Genomic DNA, 18,186 nt, shown 5'->3' with positions numbered 1-18,186 from the left:
TTACCCTAGCTGATTTAATGGTAGCCACAGAGTAACCTCTCCCAATAAGTTTCCCTTCAACTTTGTCGAATTCATCTCCCACTTTGGTCAACTCAGAAATATTTGCACCAATACGTTTGAATTCCCCCAAAGGTAAAGAGTTTAATAAAGATCCGCTGTGCATGCTGGAAGCATGCAGAAAATTGTCAGCGGCTGTCTCTTTCTAAAAAGGTTTAAATTGAATCCTGTTATTGGACCCTACATAGAATTCAATATCCAAATATTGTATGCTCATACCCCCTTTGGTGTATGTGAAATCCAAACCACATGGATTGCTCTTAATTTCCAAAATAAATCTGTCAAACTCCATGGGATCACCTCTGCACAAAAAAAGAAGATCATCTATGTATCTTTTATACTTGACTACCTTCGTCCTGAAGAAGTTGTTTGTATAAATGAAAGAATTTTCAAAATGGGCCATGAAAAGGACCGCATATGAGGGCGCATAAGGTGCCCCCATAGCTGTCCCTTCATTTTGCAGGAAAAACTCTCCCTCAAACTCAAAACAATTATGAGTTAAACAAAATTCCAAAAGTTATATGATATAATTTGTTCTTGGTCCTTCTCCCAACATCTTTTCTATGGATTCCAAACCCCAATGTTTATTAATACTTGTGTATAAAGATTTTACGTCCACACTGGCCCAGTAAAAATCCTGTTCCCAGATGATGTTTCTCATCTCTTCACTTACTTCTCTCGTGTTTTTAACATGGGCTTGTACCTTATTGTAAATGACGTTTTAACACTAAGTCCAAAAAAATTCCTATGTTCTGCAAATATGAGCCCTTGCCTGAAACTACGGGGCGACCTGGTGGATTTCTTAAGTCCTTGTGGACTTTTGGCATAATAAAGAACCTTGCATTTCTTGGATTCTCTATATACATCCTTTTTACATCACTAGATGTAAAAAATCCTAACCGTTCACCTCTTTCTAAGACCTCTAATAATGCGGAATTAAAAACTTTTGTCATATTAGAGACCAACCTGGTATAAGTTTTATCATTTAAGAGCTCCAATGCTGCCAAATTATACTTTTCTCTGGGCAGAATAACCCAATTGCCCCCTTTGTCTGCTTGAGTAAAAACGTAATGTTTGTTACAATCTTTCAAAACTGATAAAGCAGTCCATTCAATCTTGCTTAAATTATATAATTTTTTACTTTTAACAAACTTATCATGTTCATACTCTAGCTGCTTACATAAAGTTTTTTCAAAAACCTGTATGGCTACATTACTTCTAGGCGGATTGAATTTGCTTTCATAGGGCATTCTTGGCACATCAAATTTACCATAACCCATGTCAAACCCACCATCCATCACACTTAATGCATTTTCATCATCAGGGAAAATATCAACTAAATCATTCGGATGTAAAGAAATGTCCATTAAAGAACTGTCCAGAATAGAGTCTGTTATGTCATTTGGTTCTCTGGCTTCCGTTTCCATTCTATTTTCTGCAAAAAATGTTCTTAAATACAACTTTCTACAAAACTGTTTTGGGTCCATTAAAATGTCTGATAAAGAAGGGAAGCGTGTCGGAACAAATTTAGTTCCTTTACATAACACATTTCTACTTTCATCGGTAATGTCACAATCAGAAAGATTCAAAATGCGGAAAGACTCACCTTCCATTGATTGTAACTGTGTGTCATTAACAGTCTCAATGGTATGTGGCAACAAAACATCCTCATATGCGACGTCTATAGCATTAGAAAGATTGGAAATACTGAAAACACTGTGCCCTATGCAACGAGCATTATCTTTTCCTGCTTTTGTTCTGAAAACGGCGCCCCCTTCCTTTATTCTGCACCGAACTTTTCCCAGAATTGTCTGTAGTTTCATTAGCCCTTGTATCCATATCTTGTTCCAGATTCAAATCCTCGAATGAAACGCTCTTCCTTCCCGTAGACTCCGTGTCGACTGAAGATACCGTAGTATCACCCACTGAACCACCTCTAGCAGCTCCTCTGACGTCACGCCTGGCTCCGCGCTTTCTTTTAAATCTATACTGCCATGAAAACAACTTGCCAGATTCATGATCTTTAATGTCACGGATAAGTTTCTTTTTCTTTCGTGTAATCACCTCCGACTCAACTTTAGCTACTCTGGCTTTGATATCAACCATGTTCCCCTCAAAGACAACACTGGAACTTTCATTTATCAGTTCTTTTTGCAGTTGCAAAATAGATGAACGGACTCTATCAAGTACCCTTTCGTTCCTCTTGACAAGGATACCCAGCCAACTAATGGTACAATTCAACGAGACTGCCTTCCATTCTGCGGAGAGATCCACCTCCTCATCTCCGAATTCATAGGCAGGTAAACGTTCCACCCTTAACCCTTCTAGGGGTTATAATTAAACTGATGTATTTTTCTAACAATTTAGAATCATAAAAGGTGGTCACTTCTTTTACCATCGCCTTTTCCAGTTCTGTGTATTTGGACAAACAATCGGTAAAAGTGCCGTTCCAAGGATCCCTGGATGCTAATTTCTCGTCCCTCTCCTTCCACATCGAAATAAAGTTCACCGGTTGGTTTGCTTGAGAAATTCCTGATACAACACTTGCGGAAACATTCACTGACATCATGGAATATATAATACACTAAAGAATACTTGTAGTGAAATACACTGGAACGCAACACAAGCACAATTAAACAATCATTAAGTTTATTCAGACATTTTGTGTTTACCAACACAAAAATTCATAATAAAAAATTCATAGTATAAAGTTTTGTATAGAACTTTTTGAAAATATTTTTTATGCATAAATTATTTAAATGTTAAGAAAGGAAATGTTATTTATAATATAGGTGTTAAATTACATAAAGTATTTTTATACTTAATGTTTATTAGCAAATTTTTTGAAGTTAAAACTAATGTAAAAAATAATGCACTTAATAATGCACTTAGTAAAATTCTGTAGATTATAAGGGTAGGTTCACTTAATGGTTGTTTAATTATTTAATTGTTTAATTGTTTGATTGCAATTAATTATGTCAATTTGACCTTGCAATGGATATAAAAGGTGTGATGGTATGTAGGATGAATGCATTCCTTGAGAAGGCGAAGGCCGAGGTACCAGAATGCAATAAAAGAAGACTGTTACACCATCTACAGCGTGCTTGTGTTGCGTTCCAGTGTATTTCACTACATTTTACAAGGAGCTGAGACCTGCAGGGGAACTAAAGTTTAGTGCTGCTTATGCTAAGCCTGCTTATATTGTTAACAGCACAACAGGTAGTATACTTGCTTTTGATGCAGAAGGCTGTGGGTTCTTCTCCCACGGTAGGTAGTTGCATTGCTGATACTGTACTGTGTTGTAAAGGGGGTGGATGCTGTAGTCCTTTTTGGCGGATATCTAGTAGTAACTATGAACCTGTTATCAGTTTGCCATCCATTCCCTATTGCAATATTCCTAGCGTATCACTTTTTTTTAATGCAACATAGGCAATTTATTCCTCAAGGGCAACAGGCACTTTATTTGTAGATGAAACAATGAAATATAAAGTTGTTTGCTAGCAGCAACCTCATTAGTTACAGATTTCTTTAATATGGAATTGTGTAGATGGCTTTTACTAGTTCAGAGATTGTGCACATTTACTGATACTGGTGGACTGTAGAAGTTTGAGTAGACTTTTATGATGGAAATGTTCTGAATTGGGCTGTTTTGTCATTATTGGTGCATGCATTTTGTTTCATTGTTTACTGGAAAAATGTTCAAAACAATAAATTTAAAATGCTCTCCAACAACTATACTGTATTGTACAAGGAATATAATTTAATACAATCAGGAAGGTGCATCAAAGAGCACGTGTATGTTCCATGTGCAAGGGGCCTATGATTTGAAAACAGCACAAAGTTAATCTTTATCTGCCACTGGCAAAATGTATTTTCTTTGAATGTGGGTTTCAATGCTGTTTCAATGAATGTGAGTTTCAAGGGCAGAGAAGTTTTAATGCTAAGTCTAGTTTCATTGTGAGACTGCATTGCTTTGTTTAGCAGATATTTATTGTTGTTCGTGCTGTAAAATGCAAAATAAAACTTTTCTGGCAAATCATTTAGGAATGAAGTCACTAAATGACAGACATTAAGTTTCAGACGTCATAACCTTCTGAAAAATGCATGCTAAAGCAAGACATGTTATTCTATCAACTGTCTTAAGTTTATACAAGATCAATTTTTAGTACTGTTTGTATGTTCCCCCAATATATTTGGCCTTGTCCAGATTTCCTGCATTAAGAGGTTGAGAGGTACGTGCAAATAAACTGCTTTATAGAATTAGGAATATCCAAACCGCTCAACTGTTCCCAATTTTGGCTCAAAACGTTGCTCCCCCCTAATAATCCCTCCACAAAATAGCAATTTTGGAAAAAAAACGTGGAGGCTTTACAATTATAAATAACTAATGATCAGAGTTATACATTACTTTTGTTTCAGAAATGCATATAGATTCGCTAATTTTGTCAGCTGCTCAAGTTAACAGTGCTCATATTAAAATGGTGTCCCTTCTTTGACAGGTTCCCAGCTGTATTGTCTGGCAATTTTATATTTTTGCATCACATTTTTGGTCCGTTTTTCATAAAATTGCAGTTTTCTGGAAAATTAGTGGCAAATCATTAAAGACTGAAGTTAGAAAACAATGGCAGACATTTGAGTTTCAGATTTCATACTTTTCAGAAAATTCGTACTAATGCAAGACCTACTACTATATTATTATCTTTCTAAATTTATAAGGGCAATATTTAAAAAACAAGTCTTTATTTTTGGGCCTTTGCCTCAGTTTTATTTATGGGTTTGTTGCTCTAAGAGGTTGAGAGGTGTGTGTGTGTGTGTGTGTGTGTGTGTGTGTGTGTGTGTGTGTGGTAGGTAGCATACCTCTCAACTGTCCGAATTTTGCAGAATGTCCAGATTTTTGCCCCATATTTTTTGTCTGTTCCTCATAAATTTTGTGATTTTCTAGAAAATCATTGAAGGCTGAAGTTGCTAAATAATGACACATTTGTGTTTCAGACTTCATGTCCTTTAGAAAAATTCATACTAGCACAAATCCTAGCAACTTTCTCATACTAGCTCAAATCCTGTTATTCTGGCAACTTTCTAAGTTCACAAGAGCATTATTTAATATCTGTCCCTGTTTATTTTAAGCTTTGTCCATATTTCTTGCACTAAGGAGGTAGGTGGGGTGTGTGTGTGTGTGTGTGTGTGTGTGTGTGTGTGTGTGTGTGTGTGTGTGTGTGTGTGAATGAAACACCCTAGTTAGGGGTAGCAGGTGGTTAGTAATTTACTCAAGCTCAAAACCTGTACCTTAGTTAGAGAAAACAAAAGCATGAATCCTCTACCCCAACTACCATGCTGCATTTTTCAAAGAACTGACTTTCAGGTTAATTTTTAATTCAAGGAACCGAGTTTGAGTGACTCTATATTATATTACTGACGAGGCATTACAGCGAATGCCTCTTCATCGATACTAAGAGAGCGAACCGTGAATTACGAGAATGGCCGTAGCTTGGCTGGGGAGGGGGGTAGCAGTTTGAGAGCTGAGAGTACAAATTTGAAAATCCTAGCTACACCCCTGATGCACATCCAGTGAGTGGAGGATTTTTCACCCCTTATTTTGAGGGTTAGGAAAGGTAGGTGGACGGTCTGGTTCAGAGAGATCTCTGTAACCACTTTAATCATAAAGGACAAGTTGGTCCTAACAGACTATCAGAGTGGAACATGTGGAAAGGTTCAACACACACAAGGGCATGAAATTCTGATACTCTTAGCTAAAGTAATGGCCAACAAAAAAGAAAACTGTCTTCCAGGTCAAGAACCTAATGCCTGCGGAGGCAGCTGGCTCAAAAGTGGGGATGGTGAACTTCTCCAAAATGAAACTGAGATCCCATTGAGGAGCAGGAGCCTCTCTCAAGAGCCATATATGAATAACCCCCTCTCAAGAAATTTTTCATGAGTGGGTGGGAAAAGAGTGGGGGGTGACAGGGCAGATTGGCTGAACAAGCTGTAGTGCAACTCTTATGGGAGTGAGAAAGCCCTTTGCCAAAAAGTTCTGATAAGTATGAGGGGATCAAGTATGAGGGGATCAGAGAAACCAAAGTGTGAAGAGGGTTCTGTCCTTTTTTGTCTGCACCATAGAGTAAACATATTCCATTTGACAGAGTAAGATTTTCTGGAACTAGGTCTCCTGGTTTCTTTTAGAATGTCCAGGACCTGCTTGACAAGGAAAGTTCCCATCCGGGGGGGGGGGGGGGGGTCAAAATATCATCCAAGTGGTTAGTGTGTGTTCAGGTGGGGGTGTATGATACAGCCCTTGTTCTGTGTAAACAGGTCCACTTGTTCGGGCAGCAGCCATGGTTCTTCTTGCTGAGACTGAGCATTAGGGGATCATCACTGCTGCCCTGTCTGACAGCCTACTGGCTAAGGTGATCCACCAGTTGAGGGAGTTTGAAGTTTCCAAAAAGATCTATGGCTAGGCAACAAAGAGGGTAAGAGCAAGCCCCCCCCCCCCCGCTTGCTCATGTACCACATAACTATGGTATTTGTCTGTAGTTTCTAGGAATACGCCTGGTTTCCACTGGTCTTTGAAAATGATCAAGGCTTTTTGGTTTGCCAACAGTACTTTTAAGTTGATGTGTTCATTTTTAAAATGAAGTCCCATCTGCCCTATATCCGTAACTTGTTGCAGTGTGCCCTCAGGCTGTGACTGAGGAATTTGTGGCCAATGACTGTTTCCGAGAAATTATCCTGAAGGAGAAACCTGGATTGTTGGAGTAGGGGGACTCTTCTTTGACAAGGGAGAAGCTTCACCCTGAAGCTGAAGGAATGGGAGTGCTGGCACCACACATTTCTGAGGTACCACTGTAGCCTCCTCATGTGGAATCTGGCAAAGGATATAGGGATGCAAGGCCATGTAAAGGAACTCCTTGGCAGGGAGGTGGTAGTTTTAGGAAATAGTGTGTTAGAAAGGTTACTTTCTCTTGAAGAAGGAAAGCTTTTCAAAGAGAGGAGTCCAACAAAGCTCCCAGAAACACAATCCTGACCATAAGGATGGTCTGAGACTTTAGGATACTGATGGTGAACCCCAGGACTGGCTACGGTTTCTTGGATATAACAAATCTGATACAAGTTTTTCTAGACTTGCTGCATGAATAAGGTAGTATCTAAGTAGGGGTAAAGCTGAATGATTATCTTCGTGTTTCACTGTTGCGGTCATTACATTTGGGTAATCTGCTGGCAGGTTGCCCTCAGTCGGCCTGAATTCCAAAGTCTTGGGTCCTGCGTTGGTTGCTGTCTCCTCTTCCATAACGTCAGGGGTATAAAGCAAGCAGTCAACGCAATTTTCTTTAGTCTTACTTGCAACGCGGTGCCCGAAGCAGAAGCATTTTGCAAGTGCCGGTCGGGCAACTCCTGAAATATTCGAGTTTGAGTTTCAGAACCGAAGTCTTCACTAAAGCTAAGTACCCCATTGGGGAAACTATTTTCTTGCTCCATACCGATGTCAGAAAAAGTTAATAATTGTATTACTTGTGGGAAGCAAATACCTCATAAGGATTTCCATTTATACTGTATTCCTTGCCTAGGCCGTGATCACAACGTGCCTGGCTGTCACTTTTGTGCTAGATTTAACCAACGCACTATTAAGCGTTGGTATATTTTTGCCTCAAAGTATTTTGGAAACAGATTTATCTACCCAGAAATGTCGTCTGATAGCAATCAGACTACCGGAGTACATAAAAAACGTAAAAAAAGGAGAGACAGTCGAGGTCCAAAACAGACAAAACTTCTCCTAAGCCAGTTGCCGGTTCGCCTGTACTCAGTGAGGTGCTTTCGCAGCCCCTGATACCTGCTACTTTCGAGCCGCAGGCCCCTACCGACACCCATGTGGAGTCCGGCATGCCGCGGGATACTCAAAGTATAGGACCCAAGGATGCATCTCCCTTGGATGGGTCCGGAGCTGCTGAGCAGGCACTGGCTTCTGAGGGTGTATTCAGGCCTCAACATTTTTATATCAAACCGACGACAGCTGCAAAACCAAAGACAAAAGCAACTTCTAAAACTAAAAAAATGACGCACGAGCCATGTGCACAGGCCTCTATGCCTTAAAAACAGATTATCAATATGGCTGAAGACCTTATTACCTTAATCAGGGGTTCCCATCCCCCTCCAGATAAGAGGTCTAGGCAAGACACTGATTATGAATCTTCAGATCAGGTTTGTATTTCTTCTGATTCCTCTTCTGATTAGGAATTATCTATACCTCCCTATGAGGATTCTGATGCAGAGGAGTCTATACCATCTGCATCACCTCCTGAGGATTATTCATTTGGAGAAACCTTGCATACTTTGAGGGAGCATTTTCACTAGGAGAGTCAAGATTTCTCAGAATCAAAAAAGAGGCTCAGGGATTTCCTTCTCCCTCAGCACAGGCCTTTAGCCATACCCAGTTTTAGACATTGTGGATGAAGTGTTTTCAGAGTCAAGCTTGACCCCTGACTCCTTATCTCCGGCTCCCAGCAAGCCTGACAGATATTACAGGGTCCCTGACTCTCACAATTTTTTATTTAGAAACCCTGATGCTGATCCTGAAACTATTTCACAGGATCCAAAGGAAGTTAAGGCCTCAACAGCAAAAAATCCTACCCCCTCTGACAGAGATTCAAGAGCACTGGATAGATGGGGAAAAAAGGTTTATACATCTGCAACCTTGGCAATTAGGGCCTTAAACTGCCAGTTTCATATGCTCAAGTATTAACATGTTAAGGGATTGCTGAAACAGAAAATGATGTTGATTTCTGAATGTGCAGAAAATAAAGAATTGCAGGAATTATTGCATGCAGCTGAACAGGTTGGAAAGCATACTTTGCAATGTGGATTTAATTCCTTTGAGGCCTCCTGCAGGGCTGCAGTTACTGGATCTGTGATTAGGAGGCATGTCTGGCTAAAGGAACAAAATTTGCCTGATCATGTTAAAGCTAAATTACTAGATGCACCTTTACAGCATGATACTCTGTTTGGCATTAAGGCAGAAGAGGTTTTAAAGAAAATGGAAGACAAAGCTATGTCTATGCAAACTGTAAAAGACTTCTCACAAGTGTAGCCACCAAGATTTAGTAGACACTGGCCTACAAAAAATTGGTCCTTTCCAGCTTCAGACAGAGCTCAAAGGGGCAAATCCAGACGCCCTAAGGGTTCCAGATATCAGGCACAAGATTCATACAGGTCAAAGCAATGGGGCGCTTCTACCTCCAACTCTGGAGAAGATAAAGCGCAAACCTACAGAAAACAGTCCCAATGACTTCCCTCTGCCTTCACCAAGCACTTATCTTTTAGCAACACCCTTAGGGGGGAAATTAGCACTTTTTGCTCAAAATTAGCAGTTAATAACCCAGGACAAGTGGGTGCTAAACATAGTATCACAGGGATACAGATTCCATTTCCATACTCTGCCAATGGCAAACAGTTGGCCAGATCTGCCAAAACATCAATGGGCAGAGGCACAGAAACAGGTTACGTCCCTCATGGATATGGGGGCCATTCAGCCAGTACCAGAACAAGAAAAAGGACAAGGTTTTTACTCAAGACTGTTCTTGGTACCCAGAAAGGACAAGGCCTGGTGGCCAATACCGGATTTATCACTTTTGAACACATACCTGGACATTCCAAAATTCAAAATGTTGACTTTGCAGCAGCTTCTGCCCATGCTGGGCAAGAATGATTGGCTGGTGACATTAGACCTAAGAGAGGCATAGCTGCATGTCCCAATAAGGCAATCGTGCAGAAGATACCGCAGATTCACAGCTGGCTTAATGCATTACCAATTATCTGCACTTCCCTTTGGCTTATCTACTGCACCCAGGGTCTTTACAAAGTGCCTGGCATCAGTAATTGCATTTTGCAGACAAAGAAGTATACAAATATATCCTTACTTGGACGACTGTCTCATTCAAGCAGAGAACAAGGACATTCTTCTTCAACACCTGGCGTTTGTGAAAAGGCTTCTAACATGCCTAGGGTACACAATAAAGAAAAAGAAATCACAACTGGCACCCTCTCAAAAGATAACATTCCTGGGTGCAAGCTTGAATACAACTGCCCAGATGGCTTACCTCATGCCAGACAAGCAAAGGCAACTGACTACTTACTTCAAACTGATGGCAACAAAAACCCAGTTATCTGCAAGACAAATTCTGCAGGCTTTGAGCTTCATGGCATCCTGCATCCTACTGATTCCATATGCAAAACTGCATATGAGGAAACTTCAATGGTACCTAAAAAGTTTATGGAGTCAACACTGTCACAGTCTGGAGACAATGATTCCTCTCATTCCCTGCCTACAACAGAGTTTCTACGGTGGGCAAAGGCATGTCACCAAAACATGGGATGGGCCTTCACTCTACCCCATGCCAGCCAAACCTTAACAACAGACTCATCAGATTATGCCTGGGGGGGGGGCCTACATGGCAGGAAGATGCATTCAGGGCATATGGACCCCAAAACAAATGCATCTACATATCAACCAGAAAGAGATGTGGTATATAAACAAGCAGGGGGGCACGCACTCATACCCCCTTTGCAGATTAGCCATGGCTCTGTGGGACACAGCTTTGACTTGCCAATTACATCTTGAAGCTCAATTCCTGCCAGGAAAACAAAATACTCTGGCAGACGATTTAAGCAGAAACCTTATGGATCCTCACGAGTGGAAACTAGATCCACAAGTCTTCAGCATGATAAAGAAAAGGGGAGCCCAGACATAGATCTATTTGCCTCTCCTCAAAATTATCAATTGAAAAGATTCTGCACAAGGACTTCTCCCAGAAGAGCGTGGAAAGTGGACGCCCTATCCTTCAGTTTACGCCTTCCCTCCTCTGCCTCTTCTTCCCAAAGTCCTCCTAAAAGTCAGACAAAAGAAACCAAAGATGATACTAATTGCCCCAGACTGGCCCCGCCAATACTGGTACCCAATCCTAAGGAACTTATCTCAATACTCAGCTTGGACCTTACCTCAAAGACCTCAACTACTGTCCCAGCAAAACAATCAGATCCTGCACAATCAACTCCAGACACTGAACCTGGCAGCATGGCTGATCATGTAGTTATACAAACACCACCTCTCAGTAAACCTGTGATGGATGTCATTTTGGAAGCCAGAAGGCCTAGTACTAGAAAATCTTATGCTGATAAATGGAAGAGATTCTGTGCTTGGAATCAAGCACAAGGAACTGATACAGCAGAACCAAATATTCCTCAGATATTACAATACTTGACTGAGATGCTTGACAAAGGCCCATTTTCTCATCAATTAAAATCCATGCCTCTGCCATTTCAGCTCATTACAATACAGAGCCACCAATCTTTTCTCATCCTTTACTAAAGCAGTATCTTAGAGGAGCCAACAATATAAGGCCGCCTAGAAGATCACCAATACCTGCATGGGACCTTAATTATGTGTTGGAAATGCTCACTCTGCCTCCATTTGAATCAGCTGCTACTGCTGATATAAAGTTATTATCATGGAAAACAGGTCTGCTACTAGCACTTACTTCAGCAAAAAGAGTCTCAGAGCTACAGGCCCTCATGACTGTGGGGCCTTTTATCATATTTTACACAGACAGGGTGCCTCTGAGGACAAATCCAACATTTATGCCTAAGGTGGTTTCCATTGTGACTCTTAACCAAACTATTCATCTGCCAACCTTTTATCCAAATCCGCAGAACAAGGAGTCGAGAATTCTGCATTCCTTGGACGTACACAGCCAAGATTCTACTTGAGCAGGACTAAAGCTCTAAGAAAAACTGAGCAATTACTAGTGCCATATGCTGCAGGATCAGAAGGAAAGGCTATTTCAAAGCAGACTATTTCAAAGTGGATAAGCCACTGCATTCGTTTCTCCTACTTACACCATGGTAAACCTGTGCCCAAGGGCATTAGGTCTCACTCCACCAGAGCTGCAGCTACTTCAGCGGCCTTTCTCAGAGGAGTACCAACCAAAGACATTCTAGAGGCTGCTACTTGGGAGTTCTGTTCACACCTTTACAAAGCATCATCATTTGCCTCTCTACTCCAAGTCCAGGGCAGGCTTTGCCACTGCAGTTCTGCAGGGCCTTATAGCCACACCTAATGCTGTTTAGCTCCAGCCTCCCAATCATAGCTTTGGGATTCTACCCAAATGTAATGACTGCAACAGTGAGACACGAAGAACATAGTACAGTTGTGTACACTTACCATAAATGTAGATGTTCGAGTGTATCCACTGTTACAGTCCAGGTTACTCACCTGCCATCCCCCTTTCATTCTGTAGTTTATCTTTCCTTCTCCATCTTCTACAACCTATGTGGTGTATTTGCTTGTAGATGAAGGTAAAGTTTATATTGATGCATGTTTATATAGTTATTATACATATATATTTTTGCTACCTTTTTGGGGGCACCTGACATCTGGGGCAAGAAAAACTAAAGAAAATGGCACCTGCTGCTTGTTTTATACCCCTGACGACCTGACATCATGGAAGAGGAGACAGCAACCGACGCAGGACTCAAGACTTTGGAATTCAGGCCGACTGAGGGCAACCTGCCAACAGATTACCCAAATATAATGACTGCAACAGCGAATACACTCGAACATCTACATTTATGGTAAGTGTACACAACTGTACTTTCTTTGAACTGCAGAAGGCTATCACTTGAGACAGCCATTTTGTGAATATCCTGGGTGCAGCAGGCAAGCCAAAGCTGCTGATGCTTTGCATCTGCTCTGATGTGTAAAACTCCTGTGATTTTATTCTTTCATAATGTGGAGGTATGCGTCCTTTAGATATACAGTAACCATGTAGGCATTGGGGGAAATCACGGGCAATAGTTTTATCAAGAGTTAGTATTGTGAATGTGTTACCTGCAAGAATCTGTTCAGTTTCGACAGGTCCAAGATAGATCTCCAGGTACCTTCTTTTCTTGGACTAGCCAGCCTTGAGTAAAATCCCTTCCCACCCAAATCTTTTTGGTACTGGTCCCACAGAATCCTGGGTATATAGTGGCTGAACTTGTTTTGTGGCCTGTCTCTCTTGATTTGGGAGAATATCTGGGAAGACTGAGCAAGTTGGAGATTGCTGGGATCGAAGTCTATAGCCACTTTTTTATGATATTTAATACTCACTGATTTCTAGCAATGTGTGTCCAATTTTTAAGAGGGACAGCTGTCCTCCTAGATTGGGGGTGGTGGTGGTAAGGGAGGTTGGAATGGGACTTCAGGGAGGGGGAAAAGGAGGATGTTGGGTGAGACATGGCTGCTCCCCTGCTGGGACCTGAACGATGGGATCTTATAGGCCTATTAGAGTTAGCTTGCCCTAATTTCAACCACAGGTGCTGCCTCCAATTCCTGTCCTTTCTAGGCCTCCTATGGCTTGGTTTAGAATGGGAGGGTGGAAAGGACCAGTGTTTGTTAGGCTAGTTGAAGCTGGGAGATTGAACCTAAAGAAAGTCCTTGACAGTCTGCATGGAACTGGCCTTATTCTCCATCTTAAGTACTGCTTCAGCCTTAGGACTAAAAAGGTAGTCCTTGTCCAAAGGAGCATCCAAAAGACTTGGATTTTACATGCTCAGGGAAGGACTGCTCCCTCAGTCAGGCATTCATTCTAATTAACTGATCCTTTAGCTAATGCCCTGCTAGATGATTCCAGATCATCATAGCCACAGTGCAAGGAGTGCTTAGCAAATTGAAATCAGGAGCTGCATTTGTCTAGCAGTTCCTTAGAGGGCCCTATTTTCAATTCCCACCAATTTTTGCTTCATCTTGTCCAAGAGGGTCTGCTGACACTTGACCACATGGAATTGGTAATTTAGGGCCCTCAGCCAGGGTAGCAGAGGTGTAAACGCTCTTCACTAACCTGTCCATGGTTTAACTTTCTTTGTTGGCAGGGTTTCTTTTCTCCAAGTGCTAGCTTTGGCTCCCTTAGGTCCCCGAATCACCACTGCAGGATCTGCTACAGGGTTTGGTGCCTATGGGAATCCAAAAATCAATCTGGCTTCCGAGGAGTAGGTGAGAGGGAGTGTAGCTGCATGGAAGAAACCAACAAGACATCATCCACTACCTCTAAGACTAGAGGAGAAGGCGAAGGCAGAGGTACCAGAATTAAAAGAGTTTCATCAAACGTACCAGTGAATGTGTTCCTGTTTTTTGTATATCAAGTAATGGCAAGAGGTTTATGCTCAGAAAGTTTGAGGAATTCCCTTACCCTCTTCTTTGGTTGAGGGTAATCCTGAGCTTTCCATTTGAAGTATTCCTTCAGGGTGTGCAGGGTCTCACTAAAAGAAATGTTCAGGGAGTGAAGCTGAGGCTGGGTTCTTAAGAGTCTGAATCTCCACAGGAAGCAACAGACGGACCTTCAACAAAGGTGGATTCCTCACTTTAATTCTCTGACTCAAAAGAATCTGAAGATTAGTGTGTGTGTGTGTGGGGGGTGTCCCTTTTTCTTTTACAAAGAGAAGATTCAGGAGCAGAACCAAGAAGGTCAAGGCATCTACATCTCACTATAGTAAAATTCAGATCCTCAGCCAGCCTAACCAGGTCCTGTCGATAGGCCTGAGAACAGGAGTGGTAGCCAGTAAGGCTCTGCTGGAGCAAGCTGTACGCAGTCTGTGTGTGTGAGGCCTTTGGCTTGGGCCTATGGGAGACATCAGTGCTAGGACCAAGACGTGGATTTGTGGCCACATCCACAGAATGGTGAACTAAGGTATTGACAAGGACAACTCCAGTTTCCCCAACAGATGGAAAACAGTAGTCAAAAGATGGAACCTGCAAAGTGACTCCAGGCCCAACCAACAAGCTAAGTCCTTTGGCTTGTGCAGAAATAGAGGGACCAGACAGCATACCGCACTCCAAATGGGTTCGCTAGATGCCAGTGCCACAACCGCAGTTGTCGAAGACTGCAAAAGTGCCTCGCCTTCTTTGACAATAACAAGCCTGGATGGAATGGAGGACTATCACTGCCCAATACACTATGCTTTAGATACTTCTTATGCCTAAGGAGATCAACCTCTGCCCAACAGGCAGACAACATGGTTTGAGAAGACCCTAACACGTCACATAGGTGATTAGGTAGAATCTCAGCTCTATGCTTGAATATCCTACTGTCAAAGCAAGCACAGAAGCAAGAGTTAGGCACATCATGTTCTAGGCCAAAACAGGCCAAACAAAAAGAATGAAAGTCCCTTTGTGGTTGGTATCTGCTTGCCATAGCAGAGAGTATTATCTTTCACTGACATATGTAAACAAACATATAAAAAGTTCCCCACTGGGATATTTAGCTTTAGACGTCTTCTTTCTCTGGTGCAGACCAAAAGACGCACTGACTAGCCCTCTGCTTCAGGCTCCAATTGCAAGAAAGGACTGAAGTTATGATACCAGCCGACTACACCCAGACATCTTGATGTTGGTCAGGGTGTCCAAGGACTCCTGGAGGAGGAGAAGGAAATTCCCTGGTGGTCAGGCCAGCCAAGAGCTTCCATGGCAGGAGATCCGATCAGTTAGGACTACAACAGTGAAACAAAGAACATCCTGAGATATAGAAGATGGCATATTATTCAGTGAGAATTTGGCATCAGGAGGAGGCAATTTAGAAATTCTAATTCATGTCACAGAAAGTGGCAAGGAGGAATTTGGCCATATGAGCTTGACAATTTATTGTTCTGAAGGCCAGAGTAGAAGAGGTACAAACCTCGCCATATCTGTCAAATGCTCTTCCATTTTAATCTTGGGGTATAGGACTCAGAGAGGCTAAGGGTTTGGAAGAACCCTCTTTATTCAGGGAAAGGAGAGCAGAGTCTGTCAAAACATTTCAGAAAAGTCACTCTTTTTGGGTAAAAGAGTTTTAGCATCAGGGAAAACATGTTGAGCTGAATGGATCCAAGGCCCCAATGACAGGTGGTACAGCTAAAAGTTTGGGGAGTAAGTGAAGGAGTTCATAATACCTCCATTTCTGAAATCTCTGCCTTCCCACTGAAAAAAGGTTCTTCATTTTAGAAAATGTCTGTTAAAGGTGTCTCCTTTACTGGAGAATCAGGAGACATGTCTTCACCAGATTCTGACTTAAAAAGAACAGGACAGGAGATCTGGATTGCATAATCAATACCTTTACTCTTCTAATTCTAACAGAGAAACTGAGAAAATGGGGACCTTTTCCTCTTTAAATGTGAGAAAACTGGACAGGATGACCAAAGAGACAAATGCTAAGAAAAGCATTTTAGCAAAACTATACCAATCATTCTTTGACCCAAAAAACACTAGATGGTGAGTGGAAGGTGCTTTGAGATTTTGGAACAAGTTTTGGATGCATTGGATGCCTGGACCTCCAAAAGGGAGCCAAGCTACCTCCTTCCTAACCAAGACCTGAACTATTCCATCCAGCCCCTCAAAGAGAAGAAAAAAGTACAGTTTTGTACCTACCATAAATGTAGATGTTCGAGGATCCACATTGCTGCAGTCCTAACTATTGGGTAGTCCGCTGTCCAGTCGGCCCGAATACCAAAGTATATGGCTGACGTCGGTCAGGGCGCATTAGACTGACGGCAGTACGTCAGGGTACTAATGCGCATGACCGACGTCATATCCTCAGTCTTTTCTTGCCCCAGATGTCAGAAGACCCTGAAAAGATAAGGCCAAAAACCAAAAACTCCCAAAATACCTGCACCAAAAAATATATATATATATATATACAATATATACACAATTAGCAGAATATAACCTCACCTACACAACCACCCCTAAACACAGAGGGGAAGGAGGGAGTTTAAATTGGACTGCAGCAATGTGGATCCTCGAACATCTACATTTATGGTAGGTACAAAACTGTACTATGTTCTTCATTCCACATTGCTGCAGTCCTAACTATTGGGTAGAATCCCAAAGCAGAGGTAAGGGAGGCTGGCAAATCATAAGGAAGTAGGAACTGACAACATGCCTTGCAAAATAGCTGTGGCAAAACCAGCCCTAGACTTAGAGTAGAGAGGAAGGTGATAATGCTTAGAGAAAGTATGCACTGAACTCCAAGTAGCTGCCTCCAAAATATCCTTAGTTGCCACCCTCCTTAGAAATGCTGTGGAAGTGGCAGTAGCCCTAGTGGAATGAGGCCTAATCCCAGCTGGAACCTCCTTGCCATGATGGGAATAACAAAATGTAATGCAACACCCAATCCACCTAGAAATAGTTTGTTTTGACACAGGCTTGCCCTTTGAACTCAAAGCAAAAGAAACAAACAACTGCTGAGACTGCCTAAAATCCTTAGTCCTGCTCAAATAATAACGCAATAGCCTGTGTACATCTAAAGTGTGCAAAATCTTTTCCCCTTTATTTTGGGGATCTGCATAAAAGGTAGGCAAATGAATAGTTTGGTTTAAAGCCACACTAGAAACCACCTTAGGCATAAAGGAAGGATTAGTACGAAAGATACCCTATCCTTATGAAAAATCAAAAAGGCTCCACTGCCATAAGGGCCTGCAACTCAGAAACCCTTCTTGCAGAAGTAATGGCCAACAAAAAGCAGTCTTCCATGACAAGTATTTCAATTCAGCAGTAGCAGGCTCAAAAGGTTGTAGAGTAAGTTTCTCCAACACAAAATTGAGATCCCAAGCAGGAGTAGGAGCTCTACGGGGGTCTTATATTCTTTGCCCCTCTAAGAAATTGCTTGAACAAAGGATGCGAAAACAATGGTGGGTCACAATCATAGTGAGCTGAAATTGCTGCAGCATGAATCTTAATGGAAGAGAAAGACAAACCTTTGTCCAATAACTCAGTAAGATATTGAAGAGCCACACTCAAATTTGGCTCAGTAATCTCCAAATTGTTTGCTGCACTCCAAAACAAACATCTCTTCCATTTTTCTGCGTACACTTTCCTTGTACTAGGTCTTCTGGCTTCCATAATCACATTTAAAACTTGTTGAGGAAGCTGAGACCTGCTGTCTTTCAAAACAGAATATGCCAGGCTGTTAGATGTAGAGAGTGAAGCTTGACATTGAGCAGATGACAGTCTCTCTGAGACAACAGGTGTGGAATCAAGGGTAAAGGCCATGGAGGCTTCCTTACCAGACTCCTCAGTAATGGGTACCAGTGCTGCCGAGGCCAATCTGGAGCTATTAAAATCATCCTTGGCTT

General features: G+C 41.8%; 1 protein-coding gene across 1 annotated transcript in view; it reads right to left on the bottom strand.

Annotated features, from left to right (window-relative positions):
• Nucleotides 1-18,186, bottom strand: part of ABCF2 (ATP binding cassette subfamily F member 2) — a 1,573,086-nt gene that overhangs the window by 247,216 nt on the left and 1,307,684 nt on the right. The window lies entirely within an intron of this gene.

Source organism: Protopterus annectens, chromosome 3.part1, assembly GCF_019279795.1.
Source record: "Protopterus annectens isolate FY-2018-M chromosome 3.part1, PAN1.0, whole genome shotgun sequence".
NCBI classification, from domain to species: Eukaryota; Metazoa; Chordata; order Ceratodontiformes; family Protopteridae; genus Protopterus; species Protopterus annectens.
This window is presented reverse-complemented; position numbering and strand designations above follow the sequence as displayed.